The following is a 24974-nucleotide window of genomic DNA, read 5'->3' on the forward strand; positions in this document are numbered from 1 at the left end:
CCTCACTAACACATATGTTGTCACCTCACTAACACATATGCTATCACCTCACTAACACATACTATTCTTAATTAGGTTTGATGAGATGTATATCAAATGTTTGGTAATTGTGTCAATTTACATTTTCAACCAAAGAGGAAATTTAAAATTTTAAGAATAGACATTTATCCTAAAGTGTAAAAACTTTACAGTTGATAATTGTGCTAGTTTACATTTTCAATCACAATTTTTTTTAATTTTATGTATGAAAGTTTGAAGTGTAAAATTTTTGGTTAATATTTCTAATCTCTCATATGCAAACTTTAAGATATCTGGAAATAATTTTGTTAAAAAATTCTAATTTTTAATGTTTTTATATAATCTCTCTCAGCTTTTGACGATTTTAAAATACATTAATTTTACCCTATAAAGTTTGGGCCAATCATTTTTACATAAAATGATTGACCCAAAACGTCGAGCCTAAAAAATGAATACTGTGGATTTTCTGAAATCTCAAAGCTCTCAAACCCAGCTAAATATTTCACATGAAATATGAAGCCAATTACTAAATTTAACCCATAAAATTTCCATTTGCCTATGACAGAGTATATTGTAATTAGTTTGGGTCAAAATACTTTGACTCTTAATTAATTTGCAAAATTTTAGAAAACTATTTGCAAATTTTATTAAAGTTTTGGTAAAATTAAATATAATTTCTTTTAAGAAATTGAAAAATCAATTTTTTAATTTTTAATTTTTAAAATTTGAATTTCTAATTTTTCACTAGTGGATGACTAATTTTATGTGGTTTAAAATCAATTTGTTAGAATTAATAATTGTTTTAAAAAATACACTAATCATCAAATGTCCTCGTAAATTAATTATCCAAAAAAATATTGAATATACTAATTTTCCCATAATTACTATTTTCTTTTCATTCATTATCATATTTATTTTTAACAATAAATATTTATTAACTTATAATTATTCATTGTTTCTTTTCTATTAATTGTTGTATTCTTTCTAATAACAATGTAGTTGTGAAGTGTCCTCATAAATTAATTATCCAAAAAAGAAATTATATATATGAACTTTTCTATAATTAATATTTTCTTTCCATTTATTATCATATTTATTTTTAATAATAAATATTTATTAACCTATAATCATTCCTTGCTTGCTTTCTATTAACTGTTGTATTATTTTTTTCTAATAACAATGTTTTTTCAACCTTTTCCATTAATATATATTATTAATCATAATACATTTTTATAGTTTAATTATTTAATTGTTATGGACCCTTTGTCATAGAACTATGTTATCGTCTACCAATAGATTATTAGGGATTAGATTTCCCCTCTACCAAGGTTGTAGTGCTTAGATCATGCACTTATTATAACTAAAGTATATAGATGATTAGAAGTTAGATTCCCCTCCACCAAAGTTGTAGTGCTTAAATGATGCACTTGATATAACTAGATTATATGATCACATTCAATTCTCTACCTTTTACATAAAAATCATACAATACTAATAAAAAATGTTGCATATTACACTTTTTTTCAATATTATGTTTTTACATTTATCATTTATGCATAAAATTTTCATTCTTTTCAATATTATTTTTCCTACATTTATCCATTTACAAACGACTATCGGTGAATAATGATCTTGTATTATTTATCAACATACTACATAGGTCCATTGGAAGCGAATGCACTTATTGATGTAGTTTTAGATCCCATTGACCCTACATGGAGGATCAAGCGCATTGGGGATGAGGGTATATCTAAGAGATTAGATATATTATTGGTGAATCAAACTCTATACAATCATCTGGTGGGTATTAGATCTTGTATTATCCCCTCATTTATTTTTGATTATCAGCCAATCATGCTATTATAGGATGGGGAGAAAAATAGGAGGATCTACCCTTTGAAATTTAACCTGAAATGGCTGCATATAGAAGATTTGAAGAACCTAGTTGATAATTTGTGGAAAGAGGTAATGATTCCTTCCTCGTTGAACTGCATGTCATCAATTTTCCAGAAATTAAAATCCCTGAAAAGAGAAGCCCGTTCATGGATCAAAGAGAAGAAGGAGGAAGAACTTAAAGCCCTAAAAGAGATAGACTACATACTCTGATATTATAATGATCCTGCAGACCCTCTATACTATTTAGAATCATACAAAACCAAAATTTTTGAGCTGGAGGAAAAGAAGAGTGTGATTCTTTGATCATAGCAAGAAGATATCTATATGAAAAGCCGACTTGGGTTAATGATGGAGATAAAACTCCATATTCTTCCACATGCAATATAATCTCAAGAAACAATCTAACTCCAGAAGGAAGATTAGGGATGCTACAGGTAATATATATTCCACTCTATCGACTATAGAACAGGAAGTTGTTTACACATTTTAAAGGGCTATACAAGGCTTAGGAACATGATTATTCATCCCAAATGGAATATATTTCTCTTGTCCCCAACATGTTCTTCGAAGAGGATAACGAAAATCTAGGACAACTGACTTTTAGGGCAAGGTTGATTGAAGGATTGTGTGAAGGAAAACAATCCTACACCAAATGGGTGGGGGGTAGAATTATGTCTACACTCCACTAAGTTGATGATGCCATACCTTCTAGCGGTTGTTGAAGAATCAAGGATCCACTGATACATTTCGGGGGCCATCAATGCCACATTCATAGAACTGATATATAAGAAGGAGAAATCTGAGACCTTTGTTGATTATAAATCAATCTCTCATTATAATTTAGTGTATAAGATGATATTGAAACTGATAGCATGCAAACTCAATTCGGTTTTGTCGAAGCACATCGCTGTTGAACAATTTCGGTTTTTGGAAGGTAAATAGATAAAAGATGCCATTGGCATCGTTCAGGAGATGATACACACAATAAAAACTCGAAAGAAAAAATCATGTCTACTAAAGGTAGACCTGATTAAGGCCTATGACTGCGTAGATTGGGAATTCCTTAAAATGGTACTAATCAAAGTCGGTATCTCCCCTACGAACATTATTTGGATTATGGCATGTATTACTACCACAAATTTTGTAGTCATTATAAATGGGTTGTCGTCACAATTCTTCAATGCTCAGAGAGGGTTGAGACAGGGTTGTTCTCTATCCCCTCTGCTTTTCCCTCCTTGTGATTGACTGTTTAAGTAGGAAACTACGGGAAGCGAGGGACAATGGCCATATTTCTGGGATTAATGTTTCCAGACAACACACTATTACACATTTAATGTTTGTCGATGATTTACCTTGGTGGGGAGTCCTCTATTGATAAATGGATAAATATTCGAAGGATCATCAAGTCCTTTGCAATCGCTACAAGCTTATGATACAAAAAGGTTTTATACGAATCCAACACACTTTCATGCTTAGAAAAAGATAAAACTTTTATAGATGAACAAACTTTTGCAAATCCCTAAAATCTCTTTTCAATAAAAACCCTGTTCTTTTTCTTTTAATTCTCTTTAAAAAAAAATAAATCACTTTAAAAAATATCCTACATTTTTTTTTCTTTTTTCTTTGAAATAGAATTTCAGTGAAATTTGTTTTGTGCAACCTTCTAGCTTTTCCAACAATATAACATGTGTAGAATTTTTTCCATCATTATAGTGAGCATGTAACAGATTGTATAGTGCGTTATTGTGGCTTTCTTTAACAAAAAAAATATCTTCTCACCTAGACTGTAGCTGTCGACTTTGGGTTTCCCTTGGCTCTATTGAAACTGTTGGAAAATGTAATTCCTACTTTTCTCACTTGTGACTTTCTATGTAAAGGAGTCTGTTCCTACTCTATAGGAGTGGTTATATCTATATGTCCCTAGTTTGGTGCATGGTTGAGATATTCTCTCAACCAACTAATTGTGTGTCCAAGATAGTTTCCCTATCTTGAGACAACACTTCTTGTATATGTAATAGCATAATTGATCAATGTTTATAGTTTGAAATATCGAATTTTGTCTTCGTATCGGAGCCTGTGAGGGGTTCTGCCTTGGCCGCTCATGGGCCAGGGAAATAAGAAAGTATATGTGTATTGTTCTAGTTTTGTTTCTTGTCCATCAATCAACGTTGTGAGGGTCGAGGGAGTGTAGTGATCATTCTTTTTTAATTGGTGATCAACTTTTCAAATTGTAATGTTAGTGTGAGCGATTGTTGGTATCACTGCTATGGGCTGTGTGAGAAAAGTCTATTTGGTGAGATCTGTCGTGGTGCATCAAATCTCCCTTTGTTTGACCGACGTGAACTAAGAATTTCAATTCAGCTTATGGATCGAATTTGTTCATGTTTGTGGCCTGTGTTTTGAGTGGAAGATTTCCTGGAAGATTATTGTAGTCACCAGATAAAAGTTGCATTCATTCAGGCGTAGGGAGCAGTGAAGAGCCATGATGTGACTGTGAATTGCAGATCTATTTTTTTTACTTGGAGTGACGTGTGGCTTGGCCTAGATGCATGTTCAGAAAACTCTAATTGCATTGGATCTCGTTTGGTAGATCGGTTGTTGGTAATCGATGAGCGCAATTGCAGATTCGAAGCATGGCCATTGAGGAAGGATGATTGATCTACGTAGGCAGACCTCCATGGGAATTTCTACATATGAGTGTGTGTGGAACCAGAGAGCCAGTGAACGGTGGTGCCTGTGATTTTTGGAGGCCTGGTGGAAGGTTGATTGGCTTGGGTTGGACTGATGGAGAAATTATGGTTTGCATCGTTCAAGATGACACAGTGTATCGGTCATATGACTCGATTCCGTGAGAACTTCACTAATATCTGGCGTTTAACATCATCGTTCAGTGCCAAGATGCATGCTAGTATCGGGACTTGGACTAGGACTGGGAATGGGGTTGGCATTCGTAGTATCTCCCCCTCCCCTTTTCATTTGTAGTGTTAGGTGTTCGAGAGGCATCTCATATATCTTTGTGGGGAGCCATTCTTTTCCCCTCGAATCTTAGATCTGACCCTTCAACTTGGGATCTCTAACAAGTGGTCAAGATGGGACCGAGACTTGGATTGGGACTGGGAGTGGGGTTGGGATTCATAGTATCTCCCCCTCCCCTTTTCTGTTAAACTGCTGGATGTTCGAGAGGTGTCTCAGATCTCTTTGGGGGAGCCATTCTTGTCCCCTCAAATCTCAGATCTGATCCTTCAACTTGGGATCTCTAATAGGTGATCAAGGTAGGACTCACTTTTACCAAGCTTTTGTTGGTTCTTTGCAAATAAGGAAATGCACATTCTGATGGTTGGTCTCGATGCCGCTGGTAAGACAACCATCTTGTATAAGCTAAAGTTGGGAGAAAATGTTACGAACATCCCTACCATTGGATTCAATGTGGAAACCGTCAAATACAAGAACATCAACTTCACTGTGTGGGATGTTGGGGGGCAGGACAAGATTCGTCCACTATGGAGACTCTACTTCCAAAATACTCAGTGTCTCATCTTTGTGGTTGATAGCAATGATAGATACCATGTTTTAGAAGTAAGGGATGAACTACATAGATTGCTGAATGAGGATGAACTACGTGATGCTATATTACTTGTGTTCAGAAATAAGAAATACCTTCCAAATTCTATGAATGTTGTAGAGATCACTGACAAACTTGGGCTGCATTCGCTTAGGCGGTGCCACTGGTATACCCAAAGAAATTGTGCCACTTCTGGTGAGGGCTTGTATGAGGGCTTTGATTGGCTCTCCAACAACATTGCAAACAAGGCTTCAAGAAATATGGTGAACTAGGTTCATGGAATCTTTTTAGGGCAATGTCGCCTTCTTTGAGTTTTTGTGAGAGACAATTTGAAGAAATAAGTGCAGTGAAACTGACTTTTGACTACTATTCAATTTCTTCTATGGGTTTGGATATTGGAAGCATTATGGAGGTCAACAACTGTTTCCCATTCCCCAGCGAGGGAGCGTAGAGGACTGTGGTGATTTGTTTGATTTACAAAATTTGAAGATGCTTGAGCTGCAGAGACTCTAAATGGGTAGCTAGAAATTGCTAGTCGAATCATAAAGGTGTTGGCGATCAAGTTGAAATGCAAGAATTTGGGGCTAATGTTGATGATTTTAATGTTAATTTTAATAATAAGTATGTCATGTCATAGTACTTCTGGTTGTTATTGAAATGACATTGGTCTGACCAACTAATGTCACATTTTTCTAGTGTGTGGTGGAACTGGTCATTAAATTAATTATAAAAAAATTGAATATATAACTTTTCCCATAATTAATATTTTCTTTCCATTCATTATAATATTTGTTTTTAACTATAAATATTTATTAACTTGTAGTCATTCATTGCTGACTTTCTATTAATTGTTGTATTCTTTCTGATAACAATGAAGTTGTGAAGTGTCCTCATAAATTAAATATATAAATTTTTCCATAATTAATATTTTCTTTCCATTTATTATCATATTTATTTTTATCATAAATATTTATTAACCTATAATTATTCTATTTCTTTTTTTAATAACAATGTTTTTTCAACCTTTTCCATTAATGTATTTTGTTGATCATAATATTTTTTTTATAGTTTAATTATTTAATTGTTGCTGATCATTTGTGATAGAACTACTTTTTTACATTTATCCATAAAATTTTCATTCTTTTCAATATTATTTTTCCAAAGCTGACTAATATATCCAAAGAAGTTAAATGATATCAAGAATGATATCGTCAACACCCGTAATCTAAAGAGACGACAAAATAATGGAAATTCTGGCAAGATTATGATAAAAATTGGCAGAATTCAAAAATTTCTGGTTTATAGCTATCAAACTTCAAAATTTTGGGTGCACCAGAGATTCCTGATGATGCTGAATCCATTTCCACCATAAAAGTTAATAAGTGATTCAAACACTCTAACATTCTGATTTTTTGAATTTTTTTTAGAGGATTCTGGCCAGAAATCTACGATATAGCCAAATTTATGGTTTCAGTAGACAACCCCTCTTTCAAATTGTAAATTGTATGGTTGTCCCTGGTAAGGAATTTCTGCTAAGGAATTCAACTATAGTACAACACAAAAACAAAATGAATTTTACCAGACAATATTTCAAATGGAAGTACTTATATTTCTATAAGTTTGTCCAGGGATGTGGAGTTTTAGATCTAAGTACAGTTGCGGTGATATATCCTAGTCTGAAGGGGTTGCTCACAATCCTCCTATTTCCAAACATTCCAACATAGCAGGCATCCATAATCGTTTAATGTGGTTAAAAATGGATTAAAATGCAGTGTTATGGGGATTTCATCGGACTGCACTTGAGGATAGTTTTGAGTTATTGTAACGTTTAAGGGCATTGAAAATATTTTCAGTGTGAATAACAGAACATATAAATATCATTTAAAAAATATATGCATGATTATTACATTATGATAAACCGATAAAAAAGTTAAAAACCATGCAATATCCTGTATGAAAAATTTAGTTAATAGGCCCTCGGATTCATAACAATGCAACGTTACAGAGACGGAATTAGCGACGAGTAAAACGATAACTAGAAGGTACAGATATCATAGCCATTTCCTCTTTTATTGTAGATAGCCCGTTCCATAAAACATAGTTTGGACAGATAGATAGATGCATAGATGTAGATTTAGTAGTATAAGGTGGGGTTGGAGAGCAGATACTGCTCAATCTTCTTGAACATGGCATTACTCTGTTCATCTATTGTGCTTTGCTGTCGTCAATCGGAGCGCCAGGGAGGGTTTCGTAGTTGCAGATCCAAGTCACTACACAGCCGCCTTCTTTCCTGGGAACGATTTTAAGCTCAAAGTTTGAGGCACTCAGTTTCTTGCCCAGCAGCCCTCCTTCTATGGTGGTATACTTGAAGACCATCTTCTCCTCGTCCATTTCATCGACTCGCTCCTTCGCGTAGCTGAAATCATTCAGTAGAGGAAAATATTAGAAGCTGAAATATAAATATTGATTTATCCCCGATTAATGTTGATTTTATAACCGTAATACCAGGGGTGAAGTTGAGCTGCTTGATGGTGCCGACTCCTTCATCTATTAGAATATATCTCTATTTAGTAATGCTCAGTCTCTTAGATGTTTCTATTTTTATTCTTTTAGCAGTTTCTTAGATGAAACTGTTTGTTCTATATTCTACATAGAAACCTGATGTTTCTATTCTTGTAAATATCTTTGTATTATCATTGAGCTGTTTGGTCCATGTGAATTAATTCATTGAACATTCTTTTATGGTATTAGAGCATTCTTTTATGGTATCAGAGCAGACAGATTCTGCCTTTTACGCCTTTATGGCTAAAAGGTCTTCAGAACATGTTCCTTCCGTAAGAAGCAACAGGTAGTGGCTCTCTCCTCAACAGAAGCAGAGTATCGGGGAGCAGTTAAGGCAGCCTGTGAGGCAGTTTGGCTTCGTCGTATGCTTGCAGATAAGCATGTTTTTCAGACAGAGCCTACTTCTTTGTTTTGTGATAATCAGGGAGTGCTCAAACTTGCCAAGAATCCAGTCTTTCATGAACGAACAAAGCATGTGGAAACTCACTGCCACTACATTCGACATTTGGTTGAAGACGGCTCAGTTCAGTTGCACTATGTTCCCACAACAGAGCAGCCCGCCGATATTTTCACCAAGCCTCTTGGTCCTGATAAATTTGTAAAATTTCGCGGGTCTATTGGTGTTGTAAATAGATTGAGCATTAAGGGAGGGTATTAGAATATATCTCTATTTAGTAATGCTCAGTCTCTTAGATGTTTCTATTTTTATTCTTTTAGCAGTTTCTTAGATGAAACTGTTTGTGACGGAAGAGAAAAAATTAGGAAAAATCTTTGGAAGGAGGTTGTGGCTGTCCTTCACCAGGGCGTTCCATAATCTCCTTGCTTCCACCTCACTCAAATCTTCACTTGTTGCAGTCCCACTCACCATCTTGATTACCTAAAGAAGTCTATTTACAACAAGAAAGGGTATATAAAGGCTAACACCGAAAACGGTGCATTTAAGAGGAGTAGTAGTCCGTGAGATGTCACAATCAGGGGGTAATGTGATCCTGAGTGAATTCTTTGCAATCGTATTCCGTCGAGAATGTCAAAGGCAATACTGGAAAAGGCATGTTAGTGCAACTGCGAACCCCATCACGGATTTCCAATGATGGTTTAAAATTCTACATTTATTTCAGAATCACCAATTACGTTTATGAATTTGTTACGTAGGCTCACGGATTTCCAATGATGGTTTACAATTCTACATTTATTTCAGAATCACCAATTACGTTTATGAATTTGTTACGTAGGCCTTTGAACCGCTGCTCGGATTTTGACAGCGCATTACGCTTTTCGAAAGCGTTCGGGTTTTTGAGCTTATTACTGTGTCATTACGGAGGTTGATTACCGGCTTTTCAAATGTCGCTTCTGGTAAGTGAACTTTATTAATGTGCTCTTCAGATTCATTGATTTTTTCATCATTAAAAAAAACCCATAAAAATTGAAAATTGTCTATTTAATCCTTAGACATGTTATTTTTATATATTTTTATATAGGTTTTTTTTAATTTATATTTTTTTAAATTATTTTTTAATTAAGAAATAAAACACATAAAAATTGTATATTTAATACTTTATACAAATGGGAAAATGGAATTTTTGAATTTAATTAAAAACTATTTGTGTTTAAGGTACAAAGTAATTAATATATAATGTTTTTTTTCAAAATATTTATATTTATTGTAGATAGTAATAAGTGATATAGTACGTAGTAATTAATAATAGAGTACACATAAGTCATTTTTTTCCACCATTACACAATAAGAGGAGAAACATTTCCACCAATCATATTTGAAATAAATAGAAATAAAATTTTATTTAATAATAATAAATTTAATTTCATAATGCTATATATCTTACCAATATAATAAAGAAATAAGCATAATAAGAAAATGGAATATATTTTGATGAAAAACAAGTAGATGTGATAAATTTGAATGTGAAAAACAGGTCATGTCATAGATTTAAGTGTAAACAATAATTACAACAAAGAAATATGTATGAGAAGCAAATGGAAGGTATTTCTATGATGTGTTTACTAACAAAATTGTAATTATGATAAATTTAAAGTTAATTAGAGATATGTGTGCATATTATATTTTATTCTCTTTCCATATGAAAACAAAATTAATTATAATAAAATTAAAGTTAATTAAACATATGCATACAAATTATATTTTATTTTCTTGGGATGTGAATTTGTAATTTTTGAATATATTTTAGTGAAAAAACATGTATTTAACCATTATCTTATTTACACCATATAAAATATTATATTTAAAATATTAAAACTATTGCAATTATATAAATTTAGTCTAGTAAATGTTATAATTATATAAATTAAGTCTAATAGATATCTATTTATAATAAGCATCAAAACATTTCATAATAGGTTTTACATTACTAAAACTAAAAAAATCATAAAATTAACTAAATTATAACTTTATTACTACTATTAATTAATTTTTTTAATATAAATTAGATAAAACTCAACTCTCGTATATTGCTATGAATATCCTATAATATTTTATGGATGTTAAATCTCTATCATCTACATAATAAATATTGATAACTAGATTGAATTTTTGAATCGATATTTCAAAATAGGCACATTAAACTAGTTATTTATTCAATATTTTTATTTTTAATAAAAATGTTAAATTAAAAGTTATATTATTAAAAAATAAAAGTTAAATAAATTTAAGTAAATAATTGAAACATGTATTCTAACTAATAGACAAAATGAATCTTCCCGCTCGGGTGATGATTGAGGGAAGTACTATGGAAGATGGGAATGATTATCCCCCACGCGACCATCTTAATGCATAAACATGTTGGTGCAAGAGCGTTGAGAATCTGCTCGACGAATGTTCTTGAGACGGTGGAAGGAAAATTAGAGAGGTTGCTAACTCGGAAAATCATTCGGAACAATAGGGCTATGAAGTTTGTAGCAGAGGATGGAAGTGCTGGCTCCAATTCTACAAGTGGACTTCTCCGAGCCCTGAGTTGCTTCACTACTAGAGGTGTGTTTTGCATAGTGGTTCAGAGGTCTGAGAAGGATGAACTGCAAGTTCCTCTCGTTGCTCAGTTTGTAATTTGGGACCCGGGTTCGACTGATTTATTGGGCCTTTACACTGATGGAAATATTCGTGGTGAAGGCAACAACCCATTGTGAGGATCCTTCCAAGCGGTCTGGCTGTGCAATGCAAGGAAGGTCATGTTGGATGTCAATAGATTATCTGAGGTAATTTTTTCCCAATCTCTCCATTTTGGGTGGATTATTCAGTCTTCTTTAGTATTCCAGCCTAGTTTTCTCCCAGGGTTGCTTGAATTTGTGTTATGTACAATATTTAAACAAATTTAAGGGAATAATCATCCCACTCTATTTTTATTTAGGAAGTTTAGCATTATTCTTCTTCTTTCAGAGGTCTATGGGCCAGAGACAAGCTTGGCACTTCTTAGTCATTGCTGGTTAGTGTCAGGAGCATGGAGAATTTTTTTGTTTTGGGCACTTGGCTATTTGAGTCCTTGTAGTGTTGGGTTTAGGAACACCCCTTCCAAATCTTGTTTTTTATCTCACTGACCACAATCCATTGTGGATGTCTGTTGCTTATTGTTTAGAGTATGTATTTGGGGTTTGAGGTGGGTTTCCCGAGGAAACTACAACTTCTCAACCATTCTCAGTTGGGGTTGGTGGAGCCCTCTTCAATTTTCAAACCTTGGTGGGTCCAGAAGAGAGGCATCATGATCTAGATTTAAACAAGAACGTAACAAAATACAGAGATAACCCTATACACAAAGATGCAATGGAAATAATATGTCATTTCATTAATGTAAAATACTGAAATATGCTTACAAACAAAAGTGGAGATAAACCAGCTAGAGCGATGGTAGCTTATCTCTAAGAAGAGATGTGGTGGCTACATGCCTTTGAACTGTATTACAATGAGGCTCGAAGGCCTATTTATTGTTGACAAACAATGGAAAACCTTTAACATACCAAAACCTAACCCTAGAAGATGAAACCCTAAATTGTGGGCCCCGTTTTAGGTAAGTTGGTACATCAACTTCCCGGGGTTGTAACTTTGGCACCCGATCTTCGTTTGACGTGTACAATAGCTCGATAGAAAGATCTATCTGAGCACTACAACTTTGGGAAGAGCCACATCATTCCACGGAACCATGTTGCTCCCAAATTTCCTAAAAAAATGCCATTTAGGGCCTTAAAATGGCTTCGGAATTCCAGGACCTGAAAAACTGCTAAAAATAATAAAGTGTGCTATAATTACGGAAACTGAAAAAATGAAAGAGACAATTGTGTTGGTCCAAGTGGGATAGGTGGGTGGCCACCAACATCCACTTGGATCATTCCTCCCCCCTTAGGAAACAATGGTCTCCATTGCATTGAGTTCCTCCATCTGCTGAGCTTGGTCCTTGGTGAGCTGTTTTGCAATCTCTAATGTGTCCAATGGTGGGAAGCATGGTCGAGGGCATTCCACATTAAACGATCAGTGCAAGCAAAGGAATAGAGGAATGTTATGCTCCAAAGCATTGTTTCCCACAACATTGGTAATACTGTAAGGACCATGTTGGAGTGGTTTGAGCTTCTGATGGTCTCTTGTCAGGGGTTCTTTCTGCAGATGCAACCAGACTTTGTTGCCCACATGAAACTTGCGTAGTACCGCTCTAGGTGAGGAGAAGTTGTTATTGTGTTTTGTCATGACTGTATCCCTTTGTTGCTATTGCTGCGTGGAGGAACCCTTCACGAGGGTCATGGATGTGGCTACGATCTTCCCCTTAATTTAGGAGCGAACCAGACAGAAAATGAATTTCCTTGTCTGGGGGACGATCTTGTTGCATTTCTTAGCAGAGATCAAAGAGGTTGTAGTAGGCGGGGCTACCTTCAGTATCCGATATAATGAATTACTCCAAGTAATAATAACAGCGTGAGGCCTTGACTCATACACAGCATGTTGCCTCCACAAGTATGGCTAGCCAAATAATGCATCACAAACATCCAGAGGTGTAACGTCACACAATACCTCCTCTGTGAAGGGCTTGATGTTGTAGGGAAGGCGACACTGCTGGCAAACTCAAAGATCTCATCCTTGGTGAAGCCACCTGATACTGTACAGCTGCGGGTCTGGTGTAGTCGGTAAGCCCAACCACTTCACAACCTCTGCTAAAATGAGTTTCTTTTGGCTGCCACTGTTGACAATGAATTCTAGTGGTGAACCCTTCACCCACATCTGTGAGTGGAAAAGATGCTCCCACTCCTCTGGATCTTCAGGCTCATTCTTCTAGATCTTGGCGGTGGCAACGGCGATGCTGGGCTCTGCATCAATGATCTACTTCCCTTTGCCATTCCCTTTGTCAGAATCTGACTCAGGGTCAGAACATTCATCGGATTCTGAAGCCTTCAACTCGGGCACCAGCAACTGCATGGTCCGACGCTCACTTGTGCTGTGAGGTGGGGCTCTTACAAAACTCACACCACTTTCATGTGTCCTTCTTCGACTTCGTGGTGTTGTTCTTTTCTTGTGGCTTTGACGCGTTGTCTTGGGTCACCCCGCCTTGGCTTTCTCCTTTGGTCTTCGGATTTGCAGGTCTAAAGTCTCGCTTCTTCTGTTTGAACTTCTGCTCGATTTTGAAAGTGTATCGATACGTCGTGCCGAGCGAAGTGATGTTCAGGAACTCCATCTCTTCTTGGATGTACATGTGTAGGCAGCCGTGGTATTTGAGTACCAAATGCAGCTCAGAATCCTTGATACCCAAATGTGTGTGAAGGGTATCAAAAATGTTTGTGAACTCTAGCACATCTTGGTCCTATACCTACCACAGCATGTTCTGGTTTATGTATTTGTCCTGACAGATTTTGATAGGGTAGTACTGCTCCTTGATGGCATCCCGAAATGAATCCCAAGTGGGTGCAGCTAAAAATAGTCAGCCCGTACTTTCATCCTTCTGCTCACAGTAGGTTTCCCACCAGTCCTTGACGTGGGGGGATGCTTTGGGAAGGGCAAAAATAATCCTTTCCCGATTGGAAGAATTATGAACAAAAAAATAACCCTCTAACAGATTTAACCATTTATCTACGACATCTGCATCTATTTGACCCTTGAAGATGGGGGTTTCAAAATTAACTTGTACCTTAAAGGGTATGGCATTTCCAAAGTAGCTGTTGGAAGCCGATGCGTCGCCTCGGGGTAGCAACTGAAGGATCTGGGAAAAGTTGTCCATCATCGCATTCCTTTGATGGTCGAGGGCTTCTTCGAGCAAGATTTTGATAGGATCTCCTGCCCCCTCGTCTTTCCTTTCATCTACCATGGGAGGCCGTCGGGATATATGAGGCTGGTCTTGCAAAGGTTCGACCAGTTCAAGCCCTAACTCCTTATATCCTGACCTTGTTGGGGACATGCAAGGAAAAACAGAGAAAAAGCAGACCGCTCTCATACCATTAATCTAGATTTAAATAGGAATGCAACAAAATACATAGATAACCATATACACAAAGATGCGGTGGAAATAATATTTCATTTCATTAATGTAAAATACTGAAATATGCTTAAAACAGAAGTGGAAATAAACCAGCTATGGCAATGGTAGCTTATCTCTGAGAAGAGATGTGGCGGTTACATGTCTCTAAATTGTGTTACAATGAGGCTTGAAGGCCTATTTATTGTTGAGAAATAATGGAAAACCCTTAACATCCAAAAACCTAACCCTAGAAAATGAAACACCAAATTGTGGGCCCCGTTTTGGTAAGTTGGTACATCAACTTCCCGGGGTCATAACTTTGGCACCCGATCTTTGTTTGACGCATACAATAGCTCGTTAGAAATATCTATCTGAGCAGTACCACTTTGGGAAGAGCAACATCAGCCCATGGACCCATGTTCCTCCCAGATTTCCAAAAAAACACCATTTAGGGCCTCAAAACGGCTGTGGAAGTTCAGGACTCGAAAAACTGCTAAAAATAGTAAATTATGCTACAATTATGGAAACTGAAAAACTGAAAGAGACAGTTGTGGGGGTCCAAGTGGGATAGGTGGGTGGCCACCAACATCCACCTGGATCACATCCTCTTTACATAGTTAGAACGACCATTTGTTGAGGGTGGGTGTATTTTACTCAATAGGCCACCTATGTTGCAATGACGTGGTCGTTCTCATTTTGCGGGTGGCCAGCGGGGCCAAGGAGATAGATTGCAAGGGGATCCTTTGGCGAAAGAGGGCGAGCTTGATCAAATTCTTGGTGGCTCTCATAGGGGAGTTGATCTGTCACCCCCTTTTGATTTAAGAAGCTTAGATTCGCCTTGTCCAAGCTTTGGTGGACCAACAAGCTCAAGACAATCGAAATGACCACAATGAAATTCTCAATTTTCTTAATGATATTTTGCACAACCAAGGATGCATCTTAGATTTCCATGAGTCACTACATCGTAATCAGAAACACTTGCAAGATCAGATGGATAGTTTCAAAAGGCAGTTGGCGCACATGGAGTCTCACGTCCATGATACCTTTCATCGCCTGACTAATAGATGTAACTCTGCACAGGGTCCCAACGATGATAATATGGAATGAGGAAAGTTGGAAGCATTTTTTTTCTCTCAGTTTTGTGCTAGTTGGGATATTGACATGAAATATCCCAGTTTGTTTAGTTAGTATCCATCCTTTCTTGTATGTATTTGTTGGCCAACAAATCTAGTAGGAGTGAGGCTTTTGTTTATTGGCAACTTCTCTACTCACATTGTAATCATCTTTTGAATTAATATCAAATCTTTGACTTACAAAAAAATGAGGAAATGACTATTTTCTAAGCATTTTACAATTTATGAAAAAGTAATTGTATTTAATAATTTTTATAAAAAAATGAAATTAAAATTAAATAATATAATCATGAGAAAATTAAATTTGAAATTATGAATTTTAATAAAATTCTAAAATAATTAAAATACAATAATTATGTTTAATGTAAAAATTTAATATATTTATATAAATATTTAAATTTTAATAACTATTTTGATAAAATAACATAATTAATATTATAATAATTATAAATATCAATATAAAAGATTGTTTTTATAATTTTGTTTAATAAACATCTATTATTAACTTTATAATATAAGTGGTTTTGATAAATATAATAGTTTTGTTTTATTTTTAAATATAATATTTTATAACAATTAAGTAATAGAGCGACAAGTTGGGGTGAGAGTCTATATGGTCTCAGAAAAGATCTAATAGTTTATTTTTTATAGGGCCTTCGCAATGTTTCTAGCAACTTAGTAGAAGCCTTAGCATTATGGAAAGGTGTTATGAGGCACGTGCTTTGAAAAAGATAGCAATCCAATAATTACAGTCCACTTTGAATGGTGAAGCTCAGTTTACAATGAATACAATGTATAAGACAAGATTTGATGATCCTAAGATTAGATCTCCTTGATATATATATATATATATATATATATATATATATATATATATATATTTTCCACATCAAGTTGGCCTAGAAGAGATGAAGTCAGCCTAAGGACATCAATACGACCTACCTTGAAACCTACAAATAGAAGCAAAGTTAAATTCATTCAAATCATCTCATCCCCAGAAAATTCGAGATCTCTAAGGAAGCCAAAGGAAGTGCGAGTTGGGCAGAGTCTAAGGAGAAATTTAAAAATGAAATTTTGGTGCCTCTCTCTTTGTTTCATGCCCTAGTTTGGGAGATTGAAGTTTTCCAAGTTTTGCTGATGCAGAAAGCTGCTTGATGCCGGAAGCTGCTACATTGTTGAAGTTGCTGGAAGATAGGTCATAGATCTAGGATTTTGAATTGGTGTGGAGCGAAGGTTTCATATTTGTCTAGGGTGAAGAGTCTCAAAGAATAGTATTGAAAGGAAGAAAATTTGGACTCGTCTTTCTCCTCGAGAGGGGTTTTTTCCTAACATAGTTCCTATATCTAGTGTCCATTATTTTATGTGCTTTTGCTTTGGTAATTACTTGGTGAACTAAAATAAATAATATATAAATAAAACCTAATAAGAATTCAAGAACATCACAAGTAATTATCAAGTATAAGAAAACCTTTCTGCCTTTCCGAAATTCTAACAAGAGAGGGAGGTGGGAGAGAGAGGGAGAAAGAGAAAGAAAGAGAGAGATGACTCAATAGAGAGAGAGAGAGAGAGAGAGAGAGAGAGAGAGAGAGAGAGAGAGAAGAAGAAACACATAGAGGGAGAAAGGTGGAGAGAGAGAGGGAGTGATAAGAGATAGATGGAAAGAGAGCGAGGGGGAGAGAAGAGTGTGAGGCAAGAGGGAGAGCAGAGTGAGAGGGAAAGAAGGGAAAGAGAGAGAGAGAGAAGGGGAAGTGAGAGAGAGGGAGAGAAAGAGAGGGAGAGTGAGATATAGATATGGAGAGAGAATGTGTATGTTTGGGGGGTGAGATAGAGAGAGGGAATAAGAAAGATACACATAGATACAAATATAGATATTATACAATATTATATAACCATTCTATATCCATATTAACCCCAAATCTATCAAGCATTGAGGGCGATCAAATATCTCAAGGTGCAAACATTTCCTCAAGTTTTGCACTCAAAAAATAGGTTTGCATATCGAGAGATTTGATCCCTCTCAACACTTGATAGATTGGGGGTCAAGATGGATCTAGGCTTGTTTGTAACCAATCTATTTCTTTTAGAACACACACCTTTTATACGTGTCCTTTTAATAAACTTCAACCTCAAATAAAAAACATTTTCTTCAAATCACCTTTAGTTTTATCCCTTCATAAATAAAATTATAAATATATACCTTTCAAATACATAAAGCACTATTTTCAATAATTTCCAACGTGATTTGGGCTTTGCTAATGAGCCTTGCACTATGCAGGTGCATGTTACTAATGCATTGTTTTATGAAGAGGACCCACATTACTGATAACTTGCCTCTCACTGCAAGGAGGTCACAGTATCCCGAATTATCATAAGTTTGTTGCGTGTAACACAACTTTATGGTTTCTCCAGTAGTATAACGAGTGTAGGGTTTTTCCAACATTATAATAAGTTTGGAATAGATTTCACAATGCATTATAGTGGACTTCTTTAACAAAAAAAATTCTCTTCTCAGGCAGACTGCAATTGCTAACCTTGGTTCTCGCTCAGCTTTGTTGAAAGCTCACTCTAATATCAATTTGATAAACGGACAGAGAAGGAAACACAAAATTAACACACTCAAAACCCTAACTGTTGTTCAATTACATTGCTTGCTTAATTCAATGGTTCAAAGATTACATGATTATAAAGATTCCAAACACTAAGGATAGCTATGCTAATATTTAGCTCTCACACACATGGCACACACATCACTATCACCTCACTGACACATAGATTGACTTTGTATAAATAACTTGAACACACTAATGACACACACATCACTATCACCTCACTAACACATATACTATTCTTAATTAGGTTTGATGAGATGTATATCAAATGTTTGATAATTGTGTCAGTTTACATTTTTTTGTTTTTTTTTTGTTGGTAAGCACCCACGGTGGATTTGAACCAGTGACCTATCGCAGGGAGTGCCTTAATAGTACACACATTCACCGTCAATCCAAAGCCCCATGGGCATGCCAGTTTACATTTTCAATCAAAGGGGAAATTTCAAATTTTAAGAATAGAAATTTATTTTAATGTGTAAAAACTTTACAATTGGTAATTGTGCTAGTTTACATTTTCAATCACAATTTATTTTTAATTTTATGTATGAAAAATTATTTTGAAGTGTAAAAATTTTGGTTAATATTTCTAATCTCTCATATGCGAACTTTAAAATACTTGGAAATAATTTTGTTAAAAAAATATAATTTCTAATGTTTATATATAGTCTCTCTGAGTTTTTGACGATTTTAAAATACATTAATTTTATCCCATAAAGTTTGGGCCAATCATTTTTACATCAAACGATTGTCCCAAAACGTCGAGCCTCAAAAAAGAATACTGTGGATTTTATGAAATCTCAAAGCTCTCAAAACCAGCTAAATATTTCACATGAATTATGAATCCATTTACTAAATTTAACCCATAAAATTTCCATTTGCCTACGACAGAGTATATTGTAATCAGTTTGGGCCAAAATACTTTGACTCTTAATTAATTTGCAAATTTTTTAAAAACTATTTGCAAAGTTTATTAAAGTTTTGGTAAAATTAAATATATTTTCTTTTAAGAAATTGAAAAATCAAATTTTTAATTTTTAAAATTTGAATTTCTAATTTTTCATTAGTGGATGACTAATTTTATGTGGTTTAAAATCTATTTGTTAGAATTAATAATTTTTTTAAAAAAATACTCTAATCACCAAATGTCCTCATAAATTAATTATCCAAAAAATTATTGAATATACCAATTTTTCCATAATTAATATTTTCTTTCCATTCATTATCATATTTATTACTTAACAATAAATATTTATTAACTTATAATTATTCATTGTTGGCTTTCTATTAATTGTTGTATTCTTTCTAATAACAATGTAGTTGTGAAGTGTCCTCATAAATTAATTATCCAAAAAAGAAATTATATATATAAATTTTTCTATAATTAATATTTTCTTTCCATTTATTATCATATTTATTTTTAGTAATAAATATTTATTAACCTACAATCATTCCTTGCTTGCTTTCTATTAACTGTTGTATTATTTTTTCTAATAACAATGTTTTTTCAACCTTTTCCATTAATATATTTTATTAATCATAATACATTTTTATAATTTAATTATTTAATTGTTATGGACCCTTTGTCATAGAACCAAGTTGCCATCTACCAATACATTATTAGGGATTATATTTCCTATCTACCAAGGTTATAGTGCTTAAATCATACACTTAATATAAGTAAAGTATATAGATTATTAGCAGTTAGATTCCCCTCCACCAAAGTTGTAGTGCTTAAATCATGCACTTGATATAACTAAATTATATGATCACATTCAATTCTCTACATTTTACATAAAAATCATATAATACTAGTAAAAAATGTTGAATATTACACTTTTTTTTCAATATTATGTTTTTACATTTATCATTTATGTATAAAATGTTCATTCTTTTCAATATTATTTTTCCTACATTTATCCATTTACAAATAACTATCCGTGAATAACGATCTTGTATTATTTATCCACATACTACATAGGTATGTTGGAAGCGAATGCACTTATTGGTGTAGCTCTAGATCCCATCGGCCCTACATGGAGGATCACGCGCATTGGAGATGAGGGTATATCTAAGACACTTGATAGATTATTGGTGAATCAAACTCTATACAATCATCTGGTGGGTATTAGATCTTGTATTATCCCTTCATTTATTTCTGATTATTAGCCAATCATGCTATTATAGGATGGGGAGAAAAAGAAGAGGATCTACCCTTTCAAATTTAATCTGAATGGTTGCATATAGAAGATTCCAATAACCTACTTTAGAATTTGTGGAACGAGGTAATGACTCCTTCCCCGCCGAACTGCATGTCATCAATTTTCCAGAAATTAAAATCCCTAAAAGGAGAAGCCTATTCATGGATCAAATAGAAGAAGGAGGAAGAACTTAAAGCCCTAAAAGAGATAGACTACATACTCTGATATTATAATGATCCTGCAGACCCTCTATACTTCTTAGAATCATACAAAACCAAAATTATTGAGCTGGAGGAAAAGAGGAGTGTGATTCTTCGATCATAGGAAGAAGATATCTATATGAAAATTTGAGAGATTTGGGTTAAGGATGGAGATAAAATTACATATTCTTCCACATGCAATATAATCTCAAGAAGCAGTCTAACTCCAGAAGGAAGATTAGGGATGCTACAGGTAATATATATTCCACTCAATTGACTATAGAACACGAAATTGTTACACATTTTAAAGGGATATACAAGGCTCAGGAACATGATTATTCATCCCAAATTTAATATATATCTCTTGTCTCCAACATGTTCTTCGAAGAGGATAACGAAAAGGCAGGACAACTGATTATGAGGGCAGGGTTGATAGAGATATTGAAGGATTTTGCCAAGGAAAAGAGTCCTACACCAAACGGGTGGAGGGTAGAATAATTTCTACACTTCATTGAGTTGATGATGCCAGACCTTCTGGCGATTGCTGAAGAATCAAGGATCCATTGATACATTTTGGGGGCCATCAATGCCACATTCATAGAACTGATATATAAAAAGGAGAAATCTAAGACATTTGTTGATTATAGATCAATCTCTCATTATAATTTAGTGTAAAAGATGATATCAAAATTGATAGCAAGCAAACTCAATTCGGTTTTGTCGAAGCACATCACTGTTGAACAATCTGGGTTTTTGGAAGGTAAACAGATATAGGATGCCATTGGCATCATTCAGGAGTTGGTACACACAATAAAAACTCAGAAGAAAAAATCATGTTTACTAAAGGTAGACCTGATTAAGGCCTACGACTGCATAGATTGGGAATTCCTTAAAATGGTACTGATCAAAATAGGTATCTCCCCTATGAACTTTATATGGATTATGGCATGTATTATTGACACAAATTTTGTAGTCATTATAAATAGGTTGTCTTCACAATTCTTCAATGCTCACAGAGGGTTGAGACAGGGTTGCGCTCTATCCCCTCTGCTTTTCCTCCTTGTGATTGACTGTTTAAGTAGAAAACTACAGGAAGCGAGGGACAATGGCCATATTTTTATGAATGGATAAATATTTGAAGGATCATCAAGTCCTTTGGAATTGCTACAAGCTTATGATACAAAAAGGTTTTATCCGAATCCAACATACTTTCATGCTTAGCAAAAGATAAAAATTTTACAGACTAACAGACTTTTGCAAATCCCTAAAATATTTTTTCAATAAAAACACTTTTCTTTTTCTTTTAATTCTCTTTAAAAAAAAATAAATCACTTTAAAAAATATCCCACATATTTTTTCCTTTTTCTTGAAATAGAATTTCAGTTAAATTTGTTGTGTGGAACACAACTTTCTAGCTTTTCCAGCAATATAACACGTGTAACATTTTTTCTAGCATTATAGTGAGCATGTAACAGATTGTAGAGTCCGTTATTTGGATTTGTTTAACAAAAAAAAAAAAAATATCTTCTCACCCAGACTGTAGCTATCGACTTTGGGTCTCCCTTGGCTCTATTGAAACTATTGGAAAATGTAATTCCTACTTTTCTCAGTTGTGACTTTCTATGTTAAGGAGTCTGTTCCTACTCTATAGGAGTGGTTATACCTATATGTCCCTAGTTTGCTACGTGGTTGAGATATTCTCTCAACCAACTGATTGTGTGTCCAAGATAGTTTCCTTATCTTGAGACAACACTTCCTGTATATGTAATATCATAATTGATCAATGTGTATAGTTTGAAATATCAAATTTTATCTTGTTATTGGAGCCTATGAGGGGTTTTCCCTTGGCAGCTCATGGGCCACGGAAATAAGAAAGTATACGTGTATTGTTTTAGTTTTTCTTTTTTTGTCCATCGATCAATGTTGTGAGGTTCGAGGGAGTGTAGTGATAATTTTTTTTTAATTGGTGATCAACTTTTCAAATTGTAACGCTGGTGTGAGTGATTGTTGGTATCACTGCTGCGTGTCGTGTGAGCAGAGTCTATTGGCAAGATCTGTCGTGGTGCATCAAATATCCTTTTGCTTGACCAACGTGAACTAAGAATGTCGATTTGGCCTATGGATCAAATTTGTTCATGTTTGTGGCCCGTGTTTTGAGTGGAAGATTGCTTGATAGATTGTTGTAGTCACCGGATAAAAGTTGCATTCATTCAAGCATAGGGAGCAGTGAAGAGTCGCGATGTCACTGTGAATTGTAGATCTGTTTTTTTTACTTTGAGTGACATGTGTCTTGGCCTAGATGCGTGTTCAGAAAACTTTGATTGCATTGGATCTCATTTGGTATATCGGTTGTTGGTAATCGACGATCGTGATTGCAAATCCAAAGCATCGCCACTGAGGAGGGATGATTGATCTGTGTAGGCAAACCTCTATGGGCGTTGCTACAAACGAGTGTGTGTGGAACTAGAGAGCTAGTGAACGGTGGTGCCTGTGAGTTTTGGAGGCCTGGTGGAAGGTTGATTGGCTTGGGTTGGACTGATGGAGAAATTATGGTTTGCATCATTCAAGCTGGCACTATGTATCGGTCATGTGACTCGATTCTGTGAGAACTTCACTAAGATCTGGCATTTAACATCATCACTCAGTGCCAAGAGGCATGCTAGTATAGGGACTTGGACTAGGACTAGGAATGGGGTTGGCATTTGTAGTATCTCCCCCTCCCCTTTTCGGTTGTAGTGTTAGGTGTTCGAGAGGTGTCTCAAATATCTTTGTGGGGAGCCATTCTTTTCCCCTTGAATCTCAAATCTGACCCTTCAAGTTGGGATCTCTAACAAGTGGTCAAGATGGGATTGAGAGTTGGAATGGGACTGGGAATGGGGTTGGCATTCACAGTATCTCCCCCTCCCCTTTTTGGTTGTAATGTTAGGTGTTCAAGAGGCAGCTGAGATCTCTTTGCAGGGAGCCATTCTTGTCCCATCGAATCTCAAATCTAATCCTTCAACTCGGGATCTCTAATAGGTGGTCATGATGGGACTCACTTTTACCAATATTTTGAGTCAGTTCTTTGCAAAGAAGAAAATGCACATTCTGATGGTTGGTATCAATGCTGCTGGTAAGATGAACATCTTGTATAAGCTAAAGTTGGGAGAAAATGTTACGAACATCCCTACCATTTGATTCAATGTGGAAACCGTCATGTACAAGAACATCAACTTCACTATGTGGGATGTTGGGGGGTAAGACAAGATCTGACCTTTCAACTCAGCATCTCTAACAGGTGGTCAAGATGGAACGAGACTGGGAATGGGGCTGGCATTCGTAGTATCTCCCCCTCCCCTTTTCGGTTGCAGTGCTAGGTGTTCGAAAGGCGTCTCAGATCTCTTTGTGGGGAGCCATTCTTTTCCCCTTGAATATTAGATCTGACCCTTCAACTCGGGATCTCTAATAGGTGGTCAAGATGGGACTCACTTTTACCAAGCTTTTTAGTCGGTTCTTTGCAAAGAAGGAAATGCACATTCTGATGGTTGGTCTTGATGCCGCTGGTAAGACAACCATCTTGTATAAGCTGAAGCTAGGAGAAAATGTTATGACCATCACTACCTTCAGATTCAATGTGGAAACCGTCGAGTACAAGAACATCAGCTTCACTGTGTGGTATGTTGGGGGTCAGGACAAGATTCATCCACTCTAGAGACACTACTTCCAAAATATTCAGTGTCTCATCTTTATGGTTGATAGCAATGATAGATACCATGTTGTAGAAGCAAGGGATGAACTACGTGATGCTATATTACTTATGTTCACAAATAAGCAAGATCTTCCAAATGCTATGAATGCTGCAGTGATCACTGACAAACTTGGGGCTGCATTCCCTTAGGCAGCGCCTTGGTATATCCAAAGCACTAGTGCCACTACTAGTGAGGGCTTGGATTGGCTCTCCAACGACATTGCAAACAAGGTTCAAAGAAATATGGTGAACTGGGTTCTTGGAATATTTTTAGGGAAATGTCGTCTTATTTGATTTTTTATCAGAGATAGTTTGAAGAAATAAGTGTAGTCAAACTAACTTTTGACTACTATTCAATTTCTTATATGGGTTCGAATGTTGGAAGCGTTATGGAGGTCACCAACTGTTTCCCATTCCCGAGCCAGGGAGCATAGAGGAATATGGTGATTTGTTCGATTAACAAAATTTGAATATGGTTGAGCTGCACACAATCTAAACCGGCAGCTCGAAATTGTTGGTCGAATCATAAAGGTGTGAGCAATCAAGTTGAAATGAAAGAGTTTGGGGCTAATGTTGATGATTTTAATGTTGATTTTAATATTAAGTATGTC

General features: G+C 35.2%; 3 pseudogenes; 2 read left to right on the top strand and 1 right to left on the bottom strand.

Annotated features, from left to right (window-relative positions):
- The first annotated feature begins 5220 nt into the window (after positions 1-5220).
- On the top strand, positions 5221-5748 carry LOC149225929 (ADP-ribosylation factor 2 pseudogene; annotated as a pseudogene).
- A 1789-nt stretch (positions 5749-7537) lies between these two features.
- Positions 7538-8906, bottom strand: LOC149225930 (pathogenesis-related protein 1-like; annotated as a pseudogene).
- Positions 8907-23988: 15082 nt separating this feature from the next.
- Positions 23989-24657, top strand: LOC149225931 (ADP-ribosylation factor 2 pseudogene; annotated as a pseudogene).
- The last annotated feature ends 317 nt before the right edge of the window (positions 24658-24974 follow it).

Source organism: Pinus tabuliformis, chromosome J, assembly GCF_031772625.1.
Source record: "Pinus tabuliformis cultivar Carrire ecotype Pingquan chromosome J, CPIR1, whole genome shotgun sequence".
NCBI lineage: Eukaryota > Viridiplantae > Streptophyta > Pinopsida > Pinales > Pinaceae > Pinus > Pinus tabuliformis.